The following is a 17,057-nucleotide window of genomic DNA, read 5'->3' as shown; positions in this document are numbered from 1 at the left end:
ACACCCCTCTGGAATTCAGACTTTTCTAGCAACAAAAGATTAATACCAGGCACACAGCAGGAGTTCTCCAGGCCCCAGCTCTAGCACCTAGGCCAGTTCTTAGCTCTGATGGGTTAGTGCCCATGACATACTGTCCATTACCAATTTTGTTTTTGTTTTTGTTTTGGCTTTGGCCACGCCAAGCAGCATGTGGGATCTTAGTTCCCTGACCAGGGATCGAACCCGTGCTCCCTACAGTGGGAGCACGGAGTCTTAAACAGTGGACCACCAGGGAAGTCCTGCTGACAATTCTGAATATCTCCCTGGACACAAGCAAGTAGAACATGGTCTCTGACCTTAAATTGCTCATATTCTTAGAGAGGAAACAGATATACAGTTACCAAACAATGTGCTTTAAATATTTGTGTTTGTATACAAATCTATCTCTCCACAAGAAAAATTAAAAAAAAAAGAAAAGCCCCATTTAAAATAAACACCTTAGAAAGTTAATGATAAAAGATACTGTCTTGTTCTAGCTATAGGCGTAATTAAAAACAGATGCTCTTGTCAACACTATGTGGATGTTTTAACAATAAAAATAAAATACCACTCAGCTCCTTTTAAATACAGTAGGGCACAATTTTAACATATCTAACTTACATTCTGGTAACATATATCCCACAATTAAATTATGTCACCCCAAATGGACAAACTGCTTCTGGTAAAAGCTGGATGTTACAGAGACTGTGGGCTCCTCCAACCCAGACACAAGTCCATTTGTTTTAGTTTCTTAGTGGAAACCATTATCTGTCTTTGGAAAATGCTACTTAAATTACTGAATCCAATTAGCCCATGAATTTGGTAAATTCTTGCACAGGGGTGATAGGTAGAGATTCACTCTTTCAATTTTTTTGAACTTAAAATCAAAATGCCCCAGATGTCTTGACATTTTCTAATGCTTTGACGATAAATCAGATATATTTACAGAATAGGATTTCACTACAAAAACCTGTGCTCACTAAAGGTAAAGTCACCATGAACAGTTTTTTCATTACACTATACTTTTATCAAAAAAGAAATAAGTTCTAAAAAATCAGCTGATTTTCGGCATTAAGTACAAAACAAAAATAAAATTCCTAAGGATCCTTGATCAGGATAGTTTCAGATCCAACTCCTACAGAATAAACTATAACAATATTACAGTTAGAGTTACTGTTTAACAGGTTGTTAAATCCCATTTAATCTTAAGACTTAACTTTTTATAGTGCTGCAGGAAAGCAAATTGATTTGTTTCAGAAATTTGTTTTAAAAAATAACGATTGAAAAATAGTTTTCCCTTCATCTTCAGTTAACTAGAAAATTAATGGAACCCAGACCTTTCATTCACTGACGTTCTGGATGTTCAAGGTTTGATACCTTATCATCAAAATGTTACCTTGCATTTATGTAAAATTTTAAATATCTAAGCATTCTTACAATCGTTTCTCATTCTATTTAAACCTCATCATTACCCTATGATATAGGTTTTGTTGGGACTGTTTCACAGATGAAAAAAAAACAAAAGTCCAGGGATGTAAATGGCCTTGCCCAAGATCTCAAGATCCAGGACCGGAATCCAAGTCTCTTGATTTTTGAGGCTTTTGGGGGTTAAGAGGTAGAGGGTGGGAGAGAAGAGTATTAGTTTCAGTTACTATATAAGGGTAAATGTCACTTTGAATAGTGCTGTTTGACTAAATTTCTTCAAACATTTTATAGACCAACTCTTAGGAATTTATACCAAAAATGTGAGAGTTCACCAAAAAGCACACGATAGTTAAAATAGTGATTACTATGCTATTATCTGATACAAAAGAAGCACAGAATTGCCTTATCTTTACATTTATAAAGTTCTGGATCATTTTTGTGGGTTCCCTCTGGTGGCTACTTCTACAATAAGCTTAAATCACAAAAATCCATCCCAAGTCATCCTAAATACAGAAGATGAAAATGCACACATCTAGAAAAGCAGTATAATTCACCATCATTAGAGGACCGGAGAGGAAAACAACCAGGTCCCTTAAGTATGTTTATGAGCCCCAGATGAATGCCTACAAGACTCGAAAGGTGAGTTTTCTTCATTCAGAAACATTACAGTCCTAAATATAGTGGGCCAGACCAATGTGCTATGAGAAAACTACTTCATCTGATCCAACCAACATTTACTGAGGAGCTAAGGTGCAGCAGGCACTGGGTTCCAGAGATACAAAGATGGAGTAGAAAGCAAATACAGTCCGTTCAGTAATCTAGACATTTGTTTGGAAAGTAAAAGTCCTATGCTTGAAAAGCTAAGATTATTACCTTTTTAATTATTCAATCTTTTGCTTATAGTGTGATTTCTCAATATTTGTGAGTAGGAAAATGCCACACATGATTGTGACAATAATTTAATTCAATAATTTAGTTTCTTGGTTACAGTTTCTATAAAAGAATTCTTTTTGCTCCTAATCCTTCGATATTTTAAGAATTCGTGAAATGAACAAATTTTTTTGAGTTATTTTAAATGAAACTCTATACATCAGTTATTTCACAATTTCCAAAAATAGTTTAGACAGATCTTTTTAAAGTCTCATTCATTTTTCTTTCCAATTTCCCATCCTTTGGGAGCAATAATGAATATCATTAAGGATATCTGTGTGTGTGTGTGTGTGTGTGTGTGTGTGTGTGTGTGTGTGTGTATAGCAAGTAATTCAATGGTTTTAACTCTGAAGCTGGTGAGATCATGTCCTGTTTTCCTTCCGGCCTAAAGGTGCCCTTCATAGTCTTTCATTTTCATATTGACTTTACCCAGGACCTAGTTGGAGGTTCAATCAGTGAAATAAAATTACATTACAATTATTTCTACTTAGAGAAATATGACAGCTAGAATTTTTATGTTAATTAATCTTTGGCTTTTTATTATTGTGTGACTACCTATCATAAATTTCCTTGCAATTCAGTTTCAGTACATTCTATAAATTATTTTAGTTTATTCCAGCATTAACCTGACTTGCAAATGGTTAAATTTGCACTGAGTCTTTCATGCTCTAAAACCCAGTATGCTCTATATTAACATCAGAAGGAACCGTTTTGATATTCAGAAATAATTGTAATAGCGAGAATAAACCACAATTCACTGAATTCATGGTCAGATTATATTCTTGTTATCGTGTTAGATTCTATGTAAGTAAATTAGTACATCTTAAACATGATGAACTGTAATTCACAAACATACTGATATTTTCCTCGGACTCGGACTAAAGAACAAACAGGTCGCTGCTGTTCTTGTCGTGCATCCCACAGCCAAATGAGGAAGCTCCTGCTTCCTCACCTGCATACCCAGTTAAGCACCATCTGTTTCCTGTTTTAATGTGATATCTCACATAGTTTTTCCAAAGCTTTCACATCAGTGAGCACGATCCTAATAGACAGTTAATATGAATTAAGAAGCATGTTTTCACCAAAACTGTGTTCTATTTCTCTCTCTCTCTCTTATTTTCTGAAATACGTACCACTACACTGGTTGCACCAAACCCACTTCAGTAGCATGAAATTCCCAAGATTAATATAGGTTATTTACAGCGTATTGACCAGACTCTGGTGTCCAGGAGCTGGGGGATGGGCAGTGCAGAAGCATACATGCCTAACAAGGAAGCCGGAATTTTAATTCTGTGTGGAAGGAAGTATTTCCTACTGCATCTTGCCTCCTTCTCTAATAGTTGAATCGTCCCTGCTCCCACCCTCTCCATCCCTTACCATGTGGAATTATCAAAATTATGAGTATCTGAGCAACCCAGTCAACTGTGAATCTACTTACTGCACCACCCTTACTGGCTGTTACGGTTTTCATTAGTGACACGCTAACTGGCTGAGGCCAAATCAATCAGGTAACGATGTACACTTAGGTTTCCCATAAGTTATGGATAACTAACCTGTTTCCTCTTGGAAAAGTGGTTTGAGTCCCATGGAATCACTGAATAAAATGATGTGCAAAAGACACTAACCTTCAGTTGGATCCCAAGCAGCTTCACGCCTGCCATTCTTACAAGGATGTGTGCTATTGATGCTATTTACTGAGCTTCTCTAGGCAAGAAGTCCACCAGTTAAATGGTTATGGAGCCTTTTGAATATGAATTGTTTATGAATGTCAATCATGTTGCTTTTATGGAGGACATATGTTTCTCAAACTTTAGCATCAAAATAATCCAAAATGTTGGTGAAAACACACAACACTGGGTCCTACCTACCCTCTCCACCACCAGATTTCTGATTCAGTATTTCCATCATGGAACCCAATAATTTGTATTTGTAACAAGTTTCCAGAAGATGCTGCTGCTGCTGGTCTTAGGACCACACTTTAAGAACCACTGGTGTATTATGTAGAGCTCCCAGGATGGAGTTGGATTTGCCTGTATGTTAAACCTGGCTCTGCCCCTTAACAGCTGTGTGACCTTGAAAAAGTTATTAACCTCCTGAAGCCTCAGTTTGCTCAGCTGTAAAATGACGGTAATACCCAGTTCATGAAGTTGTAGTGAGATTAAATAAGAGGATACATGCAGAATGCTTAGGCCAGTGCCTGGGAAAAAAACAGCTATTCAGTAATGTCACTCCCATGCTCCGGATCTGTTTAGGGGAAAGAATGCAATGTGGGCCATTTTGGTATTTCTGTATTTCACTGTACTAAGATCTGAAGGAGGGAGAGGAAACAGACAAGTAATGTGAGAATTTATAAAAATAGAGACTTCCCAAGAGTTAAATATAATTTAGGTTAAACACAAATTATTTCTTTGATAGTGTGTAGCTCAGAAACTAGCTACTCCTTATCTTAGCCACTGGAATCCCATCCAAGAATTAATCCCATCCAAAAATAACTCAATGTTAGGTGTTAGGTTGATTTCCCCCTCTGCTTAATTCTGTGAATCTCTAGCCCTGAAATAATGTGTTTATTAAATACAAACCCATCTTTAGATTCACCTAGTAAAGTGTTAGTTGCAAATTAAAAATATAAAAATAATGTATATGTACTCATGTATACACACTATTGTAGTAGTTTTGATATTTATATTTGTATCAATAATTTTTTGTTTTCTCAATAACATCAAAACTCTTCATGAGTATGAATAATTGGGACTTCTAAAATAAATTCATAGAGTTAGAAGGAATCTTAGTGATTGATTTTCTAATATAAACCTTGAATAGGTCACGTCTTATAAAAATACAGAATGTTATGAAAATTCTTCTAACTGAATCATATCTCTCCTTGATCTAATCTATTTTAGTGAGTACAGACATCTTCATCACCATTTTACAGGTGAAGCCACTGAGGTATAAATGTACATGCTGTCTCATGTAATGCAAATAATTAGAGCCAAAAACAGAAGTAAAACCAAAATGTATTGAATCCAAGCAAATCTACCATTAGCATAATTATTTCCTGTGTGAAAAATGTATTCTGTAAAATTGTCAAGCAATAGCCTTTGGCTTCATTCAGTTACTTAGCAACCATTTACTGAGTACTTACTATGTGCTAATACAAGCACCGGATATGGAACTACCATCCCCCCAGTATGACATCAAGAATTACTTATTTCTTCCAGCAAATCTTTTCAGTTTTTCATTATTTATTTGCCTCACACGCAATCTGTACTTCCAAGTCAAAATTTGTGGCCACAACTGAAATTAGGATCATCTTCAAAAATAAAACCTACTGAAAAACCTACTTTAGCAAACCTACTCTAAAAGCTGTCTTGTGATCCTTCCTGAATAAAAACTGAGCATTTATTCTATCAAAGTCTACACCCTTAAGTAAGAATATTTGCAAATATTGGACTGTAAGTAAATCTGTAGATATTTACATGCAGTTATTTCCCAAGTTTTAAAATGTGAGCCCTGGACAAGCTGATTTTTAAGATCCCTTCCATTTCTAATACTATGTTTCTAGGATTCAAAAGTATTCAGAATATAAATGTGTGTTGTGTTAGTTTACCACATATTTTGACCTTAATAAGTGTTCCAATTTATATTAAGCTTTACTGTCCATAATTCTTTTCAAAGGAATTGATACCAGAAGCTCTATGGCACTAAAATCTACAGATAAAGCTAACATTTTGAGAATGTCATATAAATGGTCATATATATGGTATAAAACCTTTCATGTCTGACTACTTTTACACAGCAAAATAATTTTGATATTCATCCATGTTGCTGCATGTGTTAGTCATCTGTTGCCTTTTATTGCTGGATGTAGCACAATACTTTTATCCATTCTTCAGTTGATGGACTTCTGGGTTATTTCCAGTTTGGTAGATATTTGTGAAAAAGCTTTTATGAATATTTACACAGACGTCTTTGTGTGGACAAATGTTTCCATTTATCTGGGGTAAACACCTACAAAGTGGGATTATTGGCTTATATGGTAAGTGTATATATAACTTTATAAGAAAGTTTTCTAAAGCGCTGTACCATTCATTTTCCCACCAGCAATGGAGAAGTGAGCATAAAGAACAAAATTTGACATTATCGAATTGCACTTCTAGCTATATAATATGTATTTATATAGTATTTAATCACACTAAATGTGTATGTGGATACTATTCATTGTATTATCATACCATGAGTATATGAATATATTTCAGTTGTCCTTTTCCACTACCTACATTTAGAGATTTTTTTTTCTAATTATTTCTGTGCCCTTACACCCAGGGTGAATATTTTTAGTAAGGCAATATCTTGTTACCATGATTAGTTAAAGATAAACTATTAATTGAACTATTTGTCCATGTCAAGGATGACAGGCAGAGGGTGGACCAAGGAGCCTCCTATCAAAGAGCCAAGGCCAAGAAGACTGGGAATGTGTCTTTCCCAAAGTCACAACATGTGAACATAAGCAAGTAAGGAGTTCTGGCCAGGGTTGGACAAGTCTTGTGCATAAAATGGTCATCAGAACTAGAGGCTTGAATTGAAAATTGGGAACGAAGTTTTAATGCCAAAGAGAAGTCAAAGAACCCGGGGGGAAATGAAGGCCAGGGGTACTGTGAGTGGTATGTACAACAGGCAATGGCTGGAGAAATTCTGGAAATAGAAGAGACTGAAACCCTCAGTTCAGTTTCTTTGCATTCTTTGCATACTTCTATATAGCTGGTCACGGTAATTCAAGGAGGGCAAGTAGAAAAGAGATATTTCCAACATTTAAAGCTTTGGTGTGTTTTCTACTCCAAGGTGTATTGCATAAATTAATTTAGCTAACAAGTGAGTTTCACAAACCACCCAAAGTCCCTATGTCCACACAAATCAGTAGTTTATTCATCACTTTCAACCTGTAAATCTCATAAAGATAGAACCGGATGCTTTGTGAAAACAGTTCCTACACAAAATTTGGGTCACAGTGGTTTTACGAATTTGGCAGTTCAAGGTTTCAGGACATACTCTTTACCCTTGTTAAAAATCTTTGGTAAGCAACTCCTTTTCCTCGTTAGATATTAATTCTAAGTTCCAACTTCTAGGTGGCCAATACAGAAGCAACAGGCTGACATGCCCTGGGAATAGAAAGCATCAAGGATGCAAGTGGAGATGAGAGGTGTGCTTGTGGCCACCTCCTCTAATAAGGCACCCTTTTGATCCCTGTGCTTTGACCACTTAACTTCTACCCATGACTCAGATTCCTATTCTGCTCAGGTTCAGAGGTAGGAGAAAGCCAAAAACTTGGCAACTAAGCATACCTGGGCCAGTGAGATCCACCCAGCTGGCCCTAATACACTAATCTGTGTACCTAGTTCTCTCTCGTCTATTGATATTTCTGTGCTTGAGTTGGTTTCTGCATAAGACCCTGATTTTTCAAAAACTGGGGGTCCTTTACTGACACTCTCCCTGCTGATAACAGGGAAAATCATATACTTACTGTGGTTGGGTCCCTCACGTATTTCCAAATGTTGAGTTCTCATTGGCTGCCACTTTCTAGAGCCCCCCTGACTCTCCTAAATCCATGGTCCTCTGAAATTCTAATACACAGAATTCTCTGATTACTACTGCCTGTTCTTTGGGTTCCCTAAATAGTCTTCTGTACGAGCTGTCCTGATGGACCTTTACTGCTTTATATTGGCCAGTCCTAGTAGGTCTGGCAATCTACACCATAGGTCAGCCATCCACACCATATCTTGTTCCAGTGACAGCTGAGTTACTCTACTAACAAAAGGAGGGATGTATATGATCGTCTGAGTGTGAATGTGCATATGTGTTTTGGGAGGGAGGATGTGTGAGATGAGTGGGGAAGAGAAAAGGCATAGAAAATGCAATTTTAGAGGTAGAGAAAGAGATTGGGAGAAGGAAAGAAAGCAAGAGCACCTTCAATGATGGTATATAATAGATGCTCAACAAATGAACAGATAAATGATAAAAGCAAACAAAACAAAAAAGGGAATGGAAAGAAGCAAAAGAGGTCTTCATAAAAACATATAGAGAAATAGGACAAAGATGAGTAGGAGCCTGAAAAAAAAAGAGAAAACCAGAGAAATGATGTAAACGATAAGCACTGAACTATAGAGACGGGCTCCCTAAGACAGTAGTAATTACTAAAATAATATTTGAAATCAATATATAATTTTCCTGTTACTAATTTATACAATTCTGTTTTATTCTTAATCAGAACATAAGCTGACTTCTACTAGAGATGTTAACTCTCTACCAAGTGTAAATACTTCTTAACTAAGGTCAAAGGTAAGTGATTATTTCTTTCTAATGTATAATTTATCTGCTTTTTAATGTTTCTGCCCGATTTGGGGAGAAGGAGATAAAAAATATATGAGACAAAATGGCTCTTCTTTTGTTTTACAGAAAAGATGTTAATGTGATTTTCACCTTAGTTTGAAAGCTGGAGAAATTTCCGTTTCATTTCCTCTTTGGAATGACCTTGTCATTAAAAAGAAAGAAAGCACTTAAGGTAGTAAGGGATTGTTGTACAATGTGCCTAGCCTTGGGAACAGTTCCCTTAAGTTCTACCCACTGGGGCAAAGCTGCCTTTTCCTTCAGAACATACAAAAACGACACCTGAAAGACTAAAGGTGTCGCTGTCATTAGGACATTTCCTGTGTCTTTTCAAGCCTTGACTTCTACCTCACATACACTCCAGTAGAAGACGCATCAGTTCTGGTTTGAATTTCCCCAACTGAAAGCCCAGGCCAGTGTGTATAATTCATGTTGTGTCTTCCTGTTTCACATATCATCTCCAATAATAAAGACCCTAGAATCAGAATTTAGCTGGTGATTTTCTTGATGAAGTGCAAGAGAGGCAAAAGAGAGATCTTCCTCTGGTGGCATCAAGATGCTTATTGTTAACGTGATTTTGTCAGTCAGCTACAACCTGCAAGCATCCCGTGTGCCATAAGAGGATGTCAACCTGCCTTTTCTGTAGTTACACTCTCCTGTGTGTGGCTTAAAGGGGGAGGAGATGATGGCAGCTCATCTGGAGTCACTTTCCTAGACATCATGAAGCTGCAGCAGGTTGGCAGTAATGCGCTACAAATAAAGACCTCTACCCATAAGTAATAGTTATCCTCAGTGAGGTAGCATCTTTCAGCCACAGATTTTCTCTCTATGAGCAGTTCTCACCTCACTCCTCTGGAGAATGTGATGCGCAAGAAGAATGAAGTCAATGAAAGTCTGAAAGTGATTCAAGAGCTCTAGTTCCCCGTTTGCTGAGCCCATAACTGCATTTAATTCCCCAGGGTTTTTTCCTGGTCGTGAAGGGGAAATATTAAAGACATGGGTTAGAAACTGGAGGGAGGGGAGCAGAAGTGTTTTCACTTGTTGTTAATAAGAAATGAGGATGAATAGAGAACTGATGTATACGGTAGAGGAGTACAATTCTACTTCTTCCTTTTTCCTTGCTATTGAATGGAACGCAAATATAATGGCAGGAACGAAAGTAGCTATCTCAGAACATGAGATGAAAGCCATGTGCTGGGTATGGCTGAGCAACTAGATAGAAGAGACCTGGGTCTGCAAAATGAGATAACCATATCAGCCCTCAACTGTTTAAACTCAGGTTGTTACATGAAAGAATAAACTTTTATCTTGTTCAAGTCATATTTTGGGGTTCCTTTTTAACAGAAATAATTATCCTAATTGATGCATAGTTTCTTCTACTGGGACATCCATCTTTCAAGGTCCCAATGCTAAGTCTCTAAAACATTTATTGTCTTTTCAGTTTCAAGGAATGTTGTTATTCCAAGTACCCTGCCCATTTTGACCCATTTCTTCTTTACAGTTCACTGGACTCTCCCCTCAGATGTCAGCTTCTCTGCAATGCCTCCTCAATTCCTAAGAGTTTGTTGTAACTGTTATCATATCACCACTAGAGTAGGGGCAGGATTATAACTATAGCCTTGCATGTGTGTCACTACCCTTGTATTCCCTGCATGCACAGAGTCTGGCCCCTGGTAGGTACCAAACAAAGACAAAGTCTTGTTAAATAAATGAGTTCTCCAAGTTCCAATGAACTTACCTTTCTCTGAATTCTCATTTCCTCCAAGTTTCTCTACTACAAAATTTAGCACATTTGAAGATTTACCATGTTGTAAGGCTTTCTAAAAATGTTGGTGATTTATTATACACCCCAGAGTATATAAATAAAGCAGACAACTTGCAGTCATAGCCAGCCTGTCCCCAAGGGATCAAAGGTAAAATTAAGGACTATCCTCCAGAATCACTATTTCATAGTCACCTTAAATTGGAAAGCCAATATCATTTCAAGGGCCTGCTTTATAGGGAATATTGGTTGTCTTTATCACAACTAATTCATTCACTGAACAAATATTTTTGAGCATTTAATATATACCAGACACACTATTTTCAGTGCTGAGAATCCATTTGAGAACAAAACAAAGATCTTTGCCCTCATGGAGCTTTATATCCTAGACAGAAATTGTTTTATAAAATTGTTTTATAAATTTATAAATTTATAAATTCAGAAATTGTTTTATAAATAAAAGCATATATATTTTATTTGAACAATTTAAAATAGTAAGAAATAGGATTCATTATCTTTGTACACGAGGAGATTTCATAAACTATGCATTTGGTCACATAGGTAACGTCAAAGCATGATGTAAACTGTAAAGCTTTGTGTAGGCCTAAGGACTCATAAACTATTAAATATATGATTTTATAAGGCACATCATTTAAAGGTAGACAAGAGACTGGCAAATACAGTAAGATCATCTCTCACTTTGGACTCTATCATCTGAAACTAGTATATTTCAGTTGAAAACTTACAAAAAATCTCATGAATGGGGTTTAGAATTAAGACATTGCATAACTTCCAGTGTGCCCTAATATTAATTCACATTTGAGAAAATGGTTTAGGTCCTCCTCCAACATGCCATACAAGACCAACCCTTATTCACTTTATTATTCTGATAAAAAAACATAACTTTAATTAGAAAAGAAATAATTTCAAGAAAATTACATAACATTATGCTGTCTTAAAGCCCAGAGATAAACCCACGCACATGTGGTCACCTTATCTTTGATAAAGGAGGCAGGAATGTACAGTGGAGAAAGGACAGCCTCTTCAATAAGTGGTGCTGGGAAAACTGGACAGGGACATGTAAAAGTATGAGATTAGATCACTCCCTAACACCATACACAACAATAAGCTCAAAATGGATTTAATTATACTCCAATAAAGATGTTAAAAAAATAATAACATTATGCTGTCTTAGAAATATGTCCACTGCTAAGGCATTACTAGGTTAATGTGAAATTGTAAAAAAGGGTTAAATAATTTATCCACAATGAATTTTATATTTAAAAGGCAGAAATTGTGAGAAATGGTTTTAAGCTTCCTATTGTCTATCATTTTACAAATAAATACATCTAGAAAGATTAATAATATAATGTTTTTAAAAGAGAAAAACCTAGAACCTCTCTTTTTTATAAGCATGTCTGATATGAGTAACTAAATATCAATTTCCTCTAGATGCATTTTTCCATGGAACAAATCACTTTTTTCCAGCAGAATACCTCTTATAGCAGTCACATAATGAAAGTGTTTCCCAATAGATATCCATCTCTGAGAGCAGATTTTATTTCTCTGTCTGATTTCCAAAAATGCAATCTGATTTCATGAGGATGTAGGCCAGTGGACCAATAAATGACTGTTGTAAGCATGTATCAAGAAATAGTCACAACTTGTGATGCAAAATCTGCCTTGTACTTCTTATTTCTTTCCATCAGAGAGTTGTAATTCCAATACCATGCCATGTACATGGATTGAGTGCAAAGATCAGCCCCAGGCAGGTTTAAATAAAACATTGACATTTTGAAAAATGATCCAAGTGTTTCCTTTTTTCACCTTCTATGTTTTTTTACTTTGCTATTTCAGGTAGTATCAAGAAGGAAATGCCTTTTTTGGGCTGTGTCTCTAATCACTGAGCAGATTTCATATTCTCCAGGGTATAGCAGTGTAATGACAATTTGTAAACCATGAAAGATAAAGTTGTAGAATTGGGAAAAGTTGGTTTTTACTTCATCATACTGTCTTCTTTCACTGGAAACTGAACCTGGGAAACCAATCGTGTGCTCATGGGCTGAAGCATTATAGTCACCACATATATAACATATCAGCCATTATTGAAGTTAATTTCAAGACATACAATTAAAGACCATGATTTCCTTTTATTCCAACTTTCTAATTTTATTAAGATTTTATTATGAGTGTTTTGATAGTACATACATATTTTACAGCACACCTCCTTATTCTTAAGAGGTAAGCAAATTTACTGTGACAGTGTATTAGCAGGGACTGTCTCCTTGTCAAGGAACTGGTAGATGGGGTAGCATATTCCCAGAGACTACAGCTACTGCCTCTGACCTGAAAACAGATATATTGGATTTAGTTTGTTGGGCATAAGTTAATTATCAAGTTTCATCATATAAATTGTCTTCAAAGAGAAAAGGCAGCAGGATGGCTCATTACTGCAGAGTTCCTTGCTCGACTTCATAGAAGCCCTTTTTCTGTGATGCCAAGAGCCACAGCTTCTGATGGAGACTTTAATTCATGGTGATACTGCAGTGCAGTTCATTTCAGGATCTCTATTGTTGTGTTGCTAACAGTTCATTCTTTTCAGTAATGGGAATGGCTCTGCTCTATAGGAGGTTAAACATACAGTACCCTAGTGGTTTGTATGATTTTGGACTTCAGAATAGTTCCTGGCACACAGATGATGGGAAAGAAGCTGTCATTTTTTTTCCCCAGCAAGCAACAGCACCTTGTGTAGAGTTTTCCCCAAAACGCGTTATGAGATGAAGGCTAATCACACACATATATGTGTGTACATACGACTGGAATAAAAAATATATATACAAAAGATTCCAGGCTTGTTCCACATTGAAGAAATCAAATCATCAGTACAGCTAATCATCGAGTTCCTCTGTAAGTATTCCTTCAGGAGGGGATTTTCATGTAAAAGTTTCATGCTTGTTTGTTTAAAGCTTTAGGATAAATTTGCAGGCGATGAGAGCAACCTTCACTCTGATAAAAGAACAGGCCAAGTTACTGATTGGAGAAAATTACATGAAGTTTTTTAATCAAAGTCTCTGTGGTCTACTGTCTGATTTTCTAGGCCAGATGTCAAATGTTTTTCACTGATGTCTATGTTGAAGTAATCACTAAACCAATTTCAAGAAAGAGTGAGTGAGACGGTAATAATGTTTCATTTCAGTATTACATAAGGTCTCTTTCCCAGCCATGAACAAAGTAACAGGACCTCTCTGATTCAGTATAATTACACAAACTGTTACTTTGAATTTTTAGATAGTTTCATCTCTTCAGATTATGTGACTTTTTTATGAATATGTGAATACGGCATGTATCTAGATGCTTTCAGTTAAAATGTGAAACAACCTACAATTACCAATTTGTTGATATTTTCAAGATTTACATTTAATTTAAAATGTAATTAAGCATTTATTATTTAATCTATTTTGTGCAGTATTTTGGGTTTTTTGCAACAATAATAATCAATCGTTAAAAAACAAACAAACCCGAGCGTTCACTAGAAAAGCAAATCTTCTGCTGTTTGACATGCCAGGAAAATTGGTTGCTAATTTGATATATGCTGTGGTTTTTTTTTTTTTTTTTGAATCAGCAAAGCAATCTGGATGGGACAGAGAAATTAGAACAAAATAAAGTTGTAAATTTCTGATTCAGAGTTTTATGAAGTTACAAACGAACATATATTAACTGTTTTCTACGTTTTTCATTGGCACAGATCTCCTTTTTCCGGAAACAGTAATATCATAGAAGACAGTTTTATTTAGGAGGACAAATACTTCCTCAAATTTATTTGATATCAATATTAGGATATTTTCAAAATGCCTGAAAGAATGCGACATATCCCCCCACAGTCAGGTAAAACTCAGTCTGAAGAAATTCCACTGGCACTAGCCTCTCTGCTGTGGGTGGCACCTGGTTTCATTTCTAGAACTTCCCAACTCCTCCTTCTGTCCGTCACATTGTTAGCCTAAGAGAACTAAAATACCTAGAGGCAACAGATACTTTAAGGTCTCTTCTAAGTAGGAATTTCTTTGAAAACCAAAAGGACAAGGCAAAAATATCTTAGGAAAATGTAACTGATATTAAAAACAGTATTGGTAGCAGTGGATGGGACCTAAGAAGGACTCCTCCCAACTAAAATGCACAAGGACCAGTAAAACAGCACCCTCTTCCCAACAATGTGGTCAAAACATGCCTACCACAAATGGCCACCTATCAACTAAGCCATGTATTTATCATGGACAAAAAACGGGCTTTCTCCTGAGGTTATTTTGATGAATGAAAAATTTCCCATTTCACTTGTTTTATTTCATGTCTTCATTTTCTATTAGACTGTTGGTAAGACCTTGGTTTTTAGTCATCAGTTCCAGTTATTTATGGCTGCATAACAGGTCACCCTAAATTTTAGTGACTGAAAAGAGCAACAATTATTTTATTATTATCTCTCACAGTTCTGGAGGTTGACTGTGTTCAGCAGGATGGTTCCTGATTGGAGCCTGGGATGGGAGTCATTTCAAAGGCTTTGTCAATTGCATGTCTGGGGGTTGATGCTACTGACGTGAGACTTTAGCTAGGACTGTCATGGCCTCTCCACGTGACTGGGGTTTTCTCACATCAGACAGGAAGCAGAAGCTCCCAGTTTCTTAAGCTCCAGGCTAGGACAGGTACAGAGTCACTTTTATACTCTATTCATGAAACATGAAATTTAGAGCCTAAATTTAAGAAGAGGGGACATAAACCCCACTGTTTAATGAGAAGAGCGTCAAAGAATTTTGGACCAGTTATGAAAAACACTTCATTATCTTTTCACCCTCGGTACATAATATATTGTTAAACATTTAATGTATGTTGATGTCTGAATACATTAAAGAAGTTAAAGCAAAAGATAATGAGGGTCTAAATTAGGTCAGAATCAATGTCAGTATATAAAAGGAGAGAGGTGCGAGAGACTTGTAGAGAGAAAGACAGAACAAAGAAGAGGAGGCTCTAAAATATACCCCAAGTCACTGGCCTACGTAACTTAGATAACGAGGATGCCATTATCTTTAACAGACTGTGAGGTTTCAGAAAACACCTGGACATTAGAATCACTCAGAAGTAGGTTTGAATCTCTGCTCCACCACCAACCACATGCATGCCAACTCACATTTCTGAGCCTCAGTTAAATAATATCTATAAGTGAGGATAGTAACAGTTAACTTCTAAAGTTGCTGGGAAGATTAGAAGTCATACCTGGTTACTACTAAAGACACAATAAGTGATAGCAATACATACAGTCCAACAATTCAAAGAAAATGATTAATGAATTTCTCAGTATATATAAATGTCCTTTAAATAGTGGTTTTTCATTAAAATGTCATGACTCAGTGTTTTTATTTTGTGTTATTTTAATTGATTAAATCAGTCTTTAGCAGTCTGTGAAGGAGCTTAATCCTCCAGTTTCATTGAGGATATAGGCTACATTCTGTACATTGAATCAAATATTTGGCTCGAATTCCATATATCAGTTGTGAATTGCTGACAGTCTCTAAACCTGATCCATTTGGAAATTTGCTAAAATTCCTTACAAACATTCACCACCCTAAAAATTCTGTATCTGTTTTGCTCTCTCTCATGATTTTGAATATTAATAATTATGCTTAACAGGAATGTTCTTTGTTTCTTAGCATATTTAGTGAGAGCATATCTAGAAGACCAATGCTTATGAAACAGAAATACTTAACTTATTAACTTTTTGAGATGAGTTATATTCCAAAGTTTTAAAGTAAAGACAATATTTTTACTGTATAAGAAGATTTTTGCATGGTCTTTCCTTCTTCACCTCTCTTAGACATACTCTCATGCAGAAAAAGGGAGGGACAATTGGTAGAACTTATTCAAGAATTTCAGCAACTCAGAAAGAGCTTGTTCATATGCACAAATCTTACACTTATTTATTTAATACCCAAAATAGACAATTTGGGTGAATATTAATATATGCAAACTGAATCCACTGTCAACCCAGGTTTTTAAAAAACTATAATAGTCATTTTGGGAAGAAAGGGGCAATGAATTCCATGGCCTTTTTATAGAGCTACTGACTGCCTTAGAGAGTATATAGAAACCATTATCCTTGCCATATTGCAGGTTACTTTTTCAACTTAAAAATAAAATCTATAGACCATGTTGAATAATCTCTCTTGCAAGACCATCATCCTAACTGCATTGAAACACTGAGATAAGATATTCAATGGGTGTGAATGCTCTTTACTTATCATTGAGCTTAAAAAAAGGCTCATGTAACTAGATTCACATTTTATGCTAAACTGGGCTCCATTTTTAATTCCCATGGCCACTGAGGAATGAAACACAAAGAAGATGAATTTTTAGCCAGTGAGTCAGATATTTATAACTTCTGAAAAAGAAGATTCAGAACACTCAAAAAGTTAGAACAAAATGTGGAGATTTCCTCCATTCCATGTGAATCAGATAGTTGCGACAGATGATTACATTAATATAATGTTTTTATAAT

This window comes from Neophocaena asiaeorientalis, unplaced genomic scaffold, assembly GCF_003031525.2.
Source record: "Neophocaena asiaeorientalis asiaeorientalis breed wild unplaced genomic scaffold, Neophocaena_asiaeorientalis_V1.1 scaffold496, whole genome shotgun sequence".
Taxonomy (NCBI): domain Eukaryota; kingdom Metazoa; phylum Chordata; class Mammalia; order Artiodactyla; family Phocoenidae; genus Neophocaena; species Neophocaena asiaeorientalis.
Note: the sequence above shows the minus strand (reverse complement) of the source record.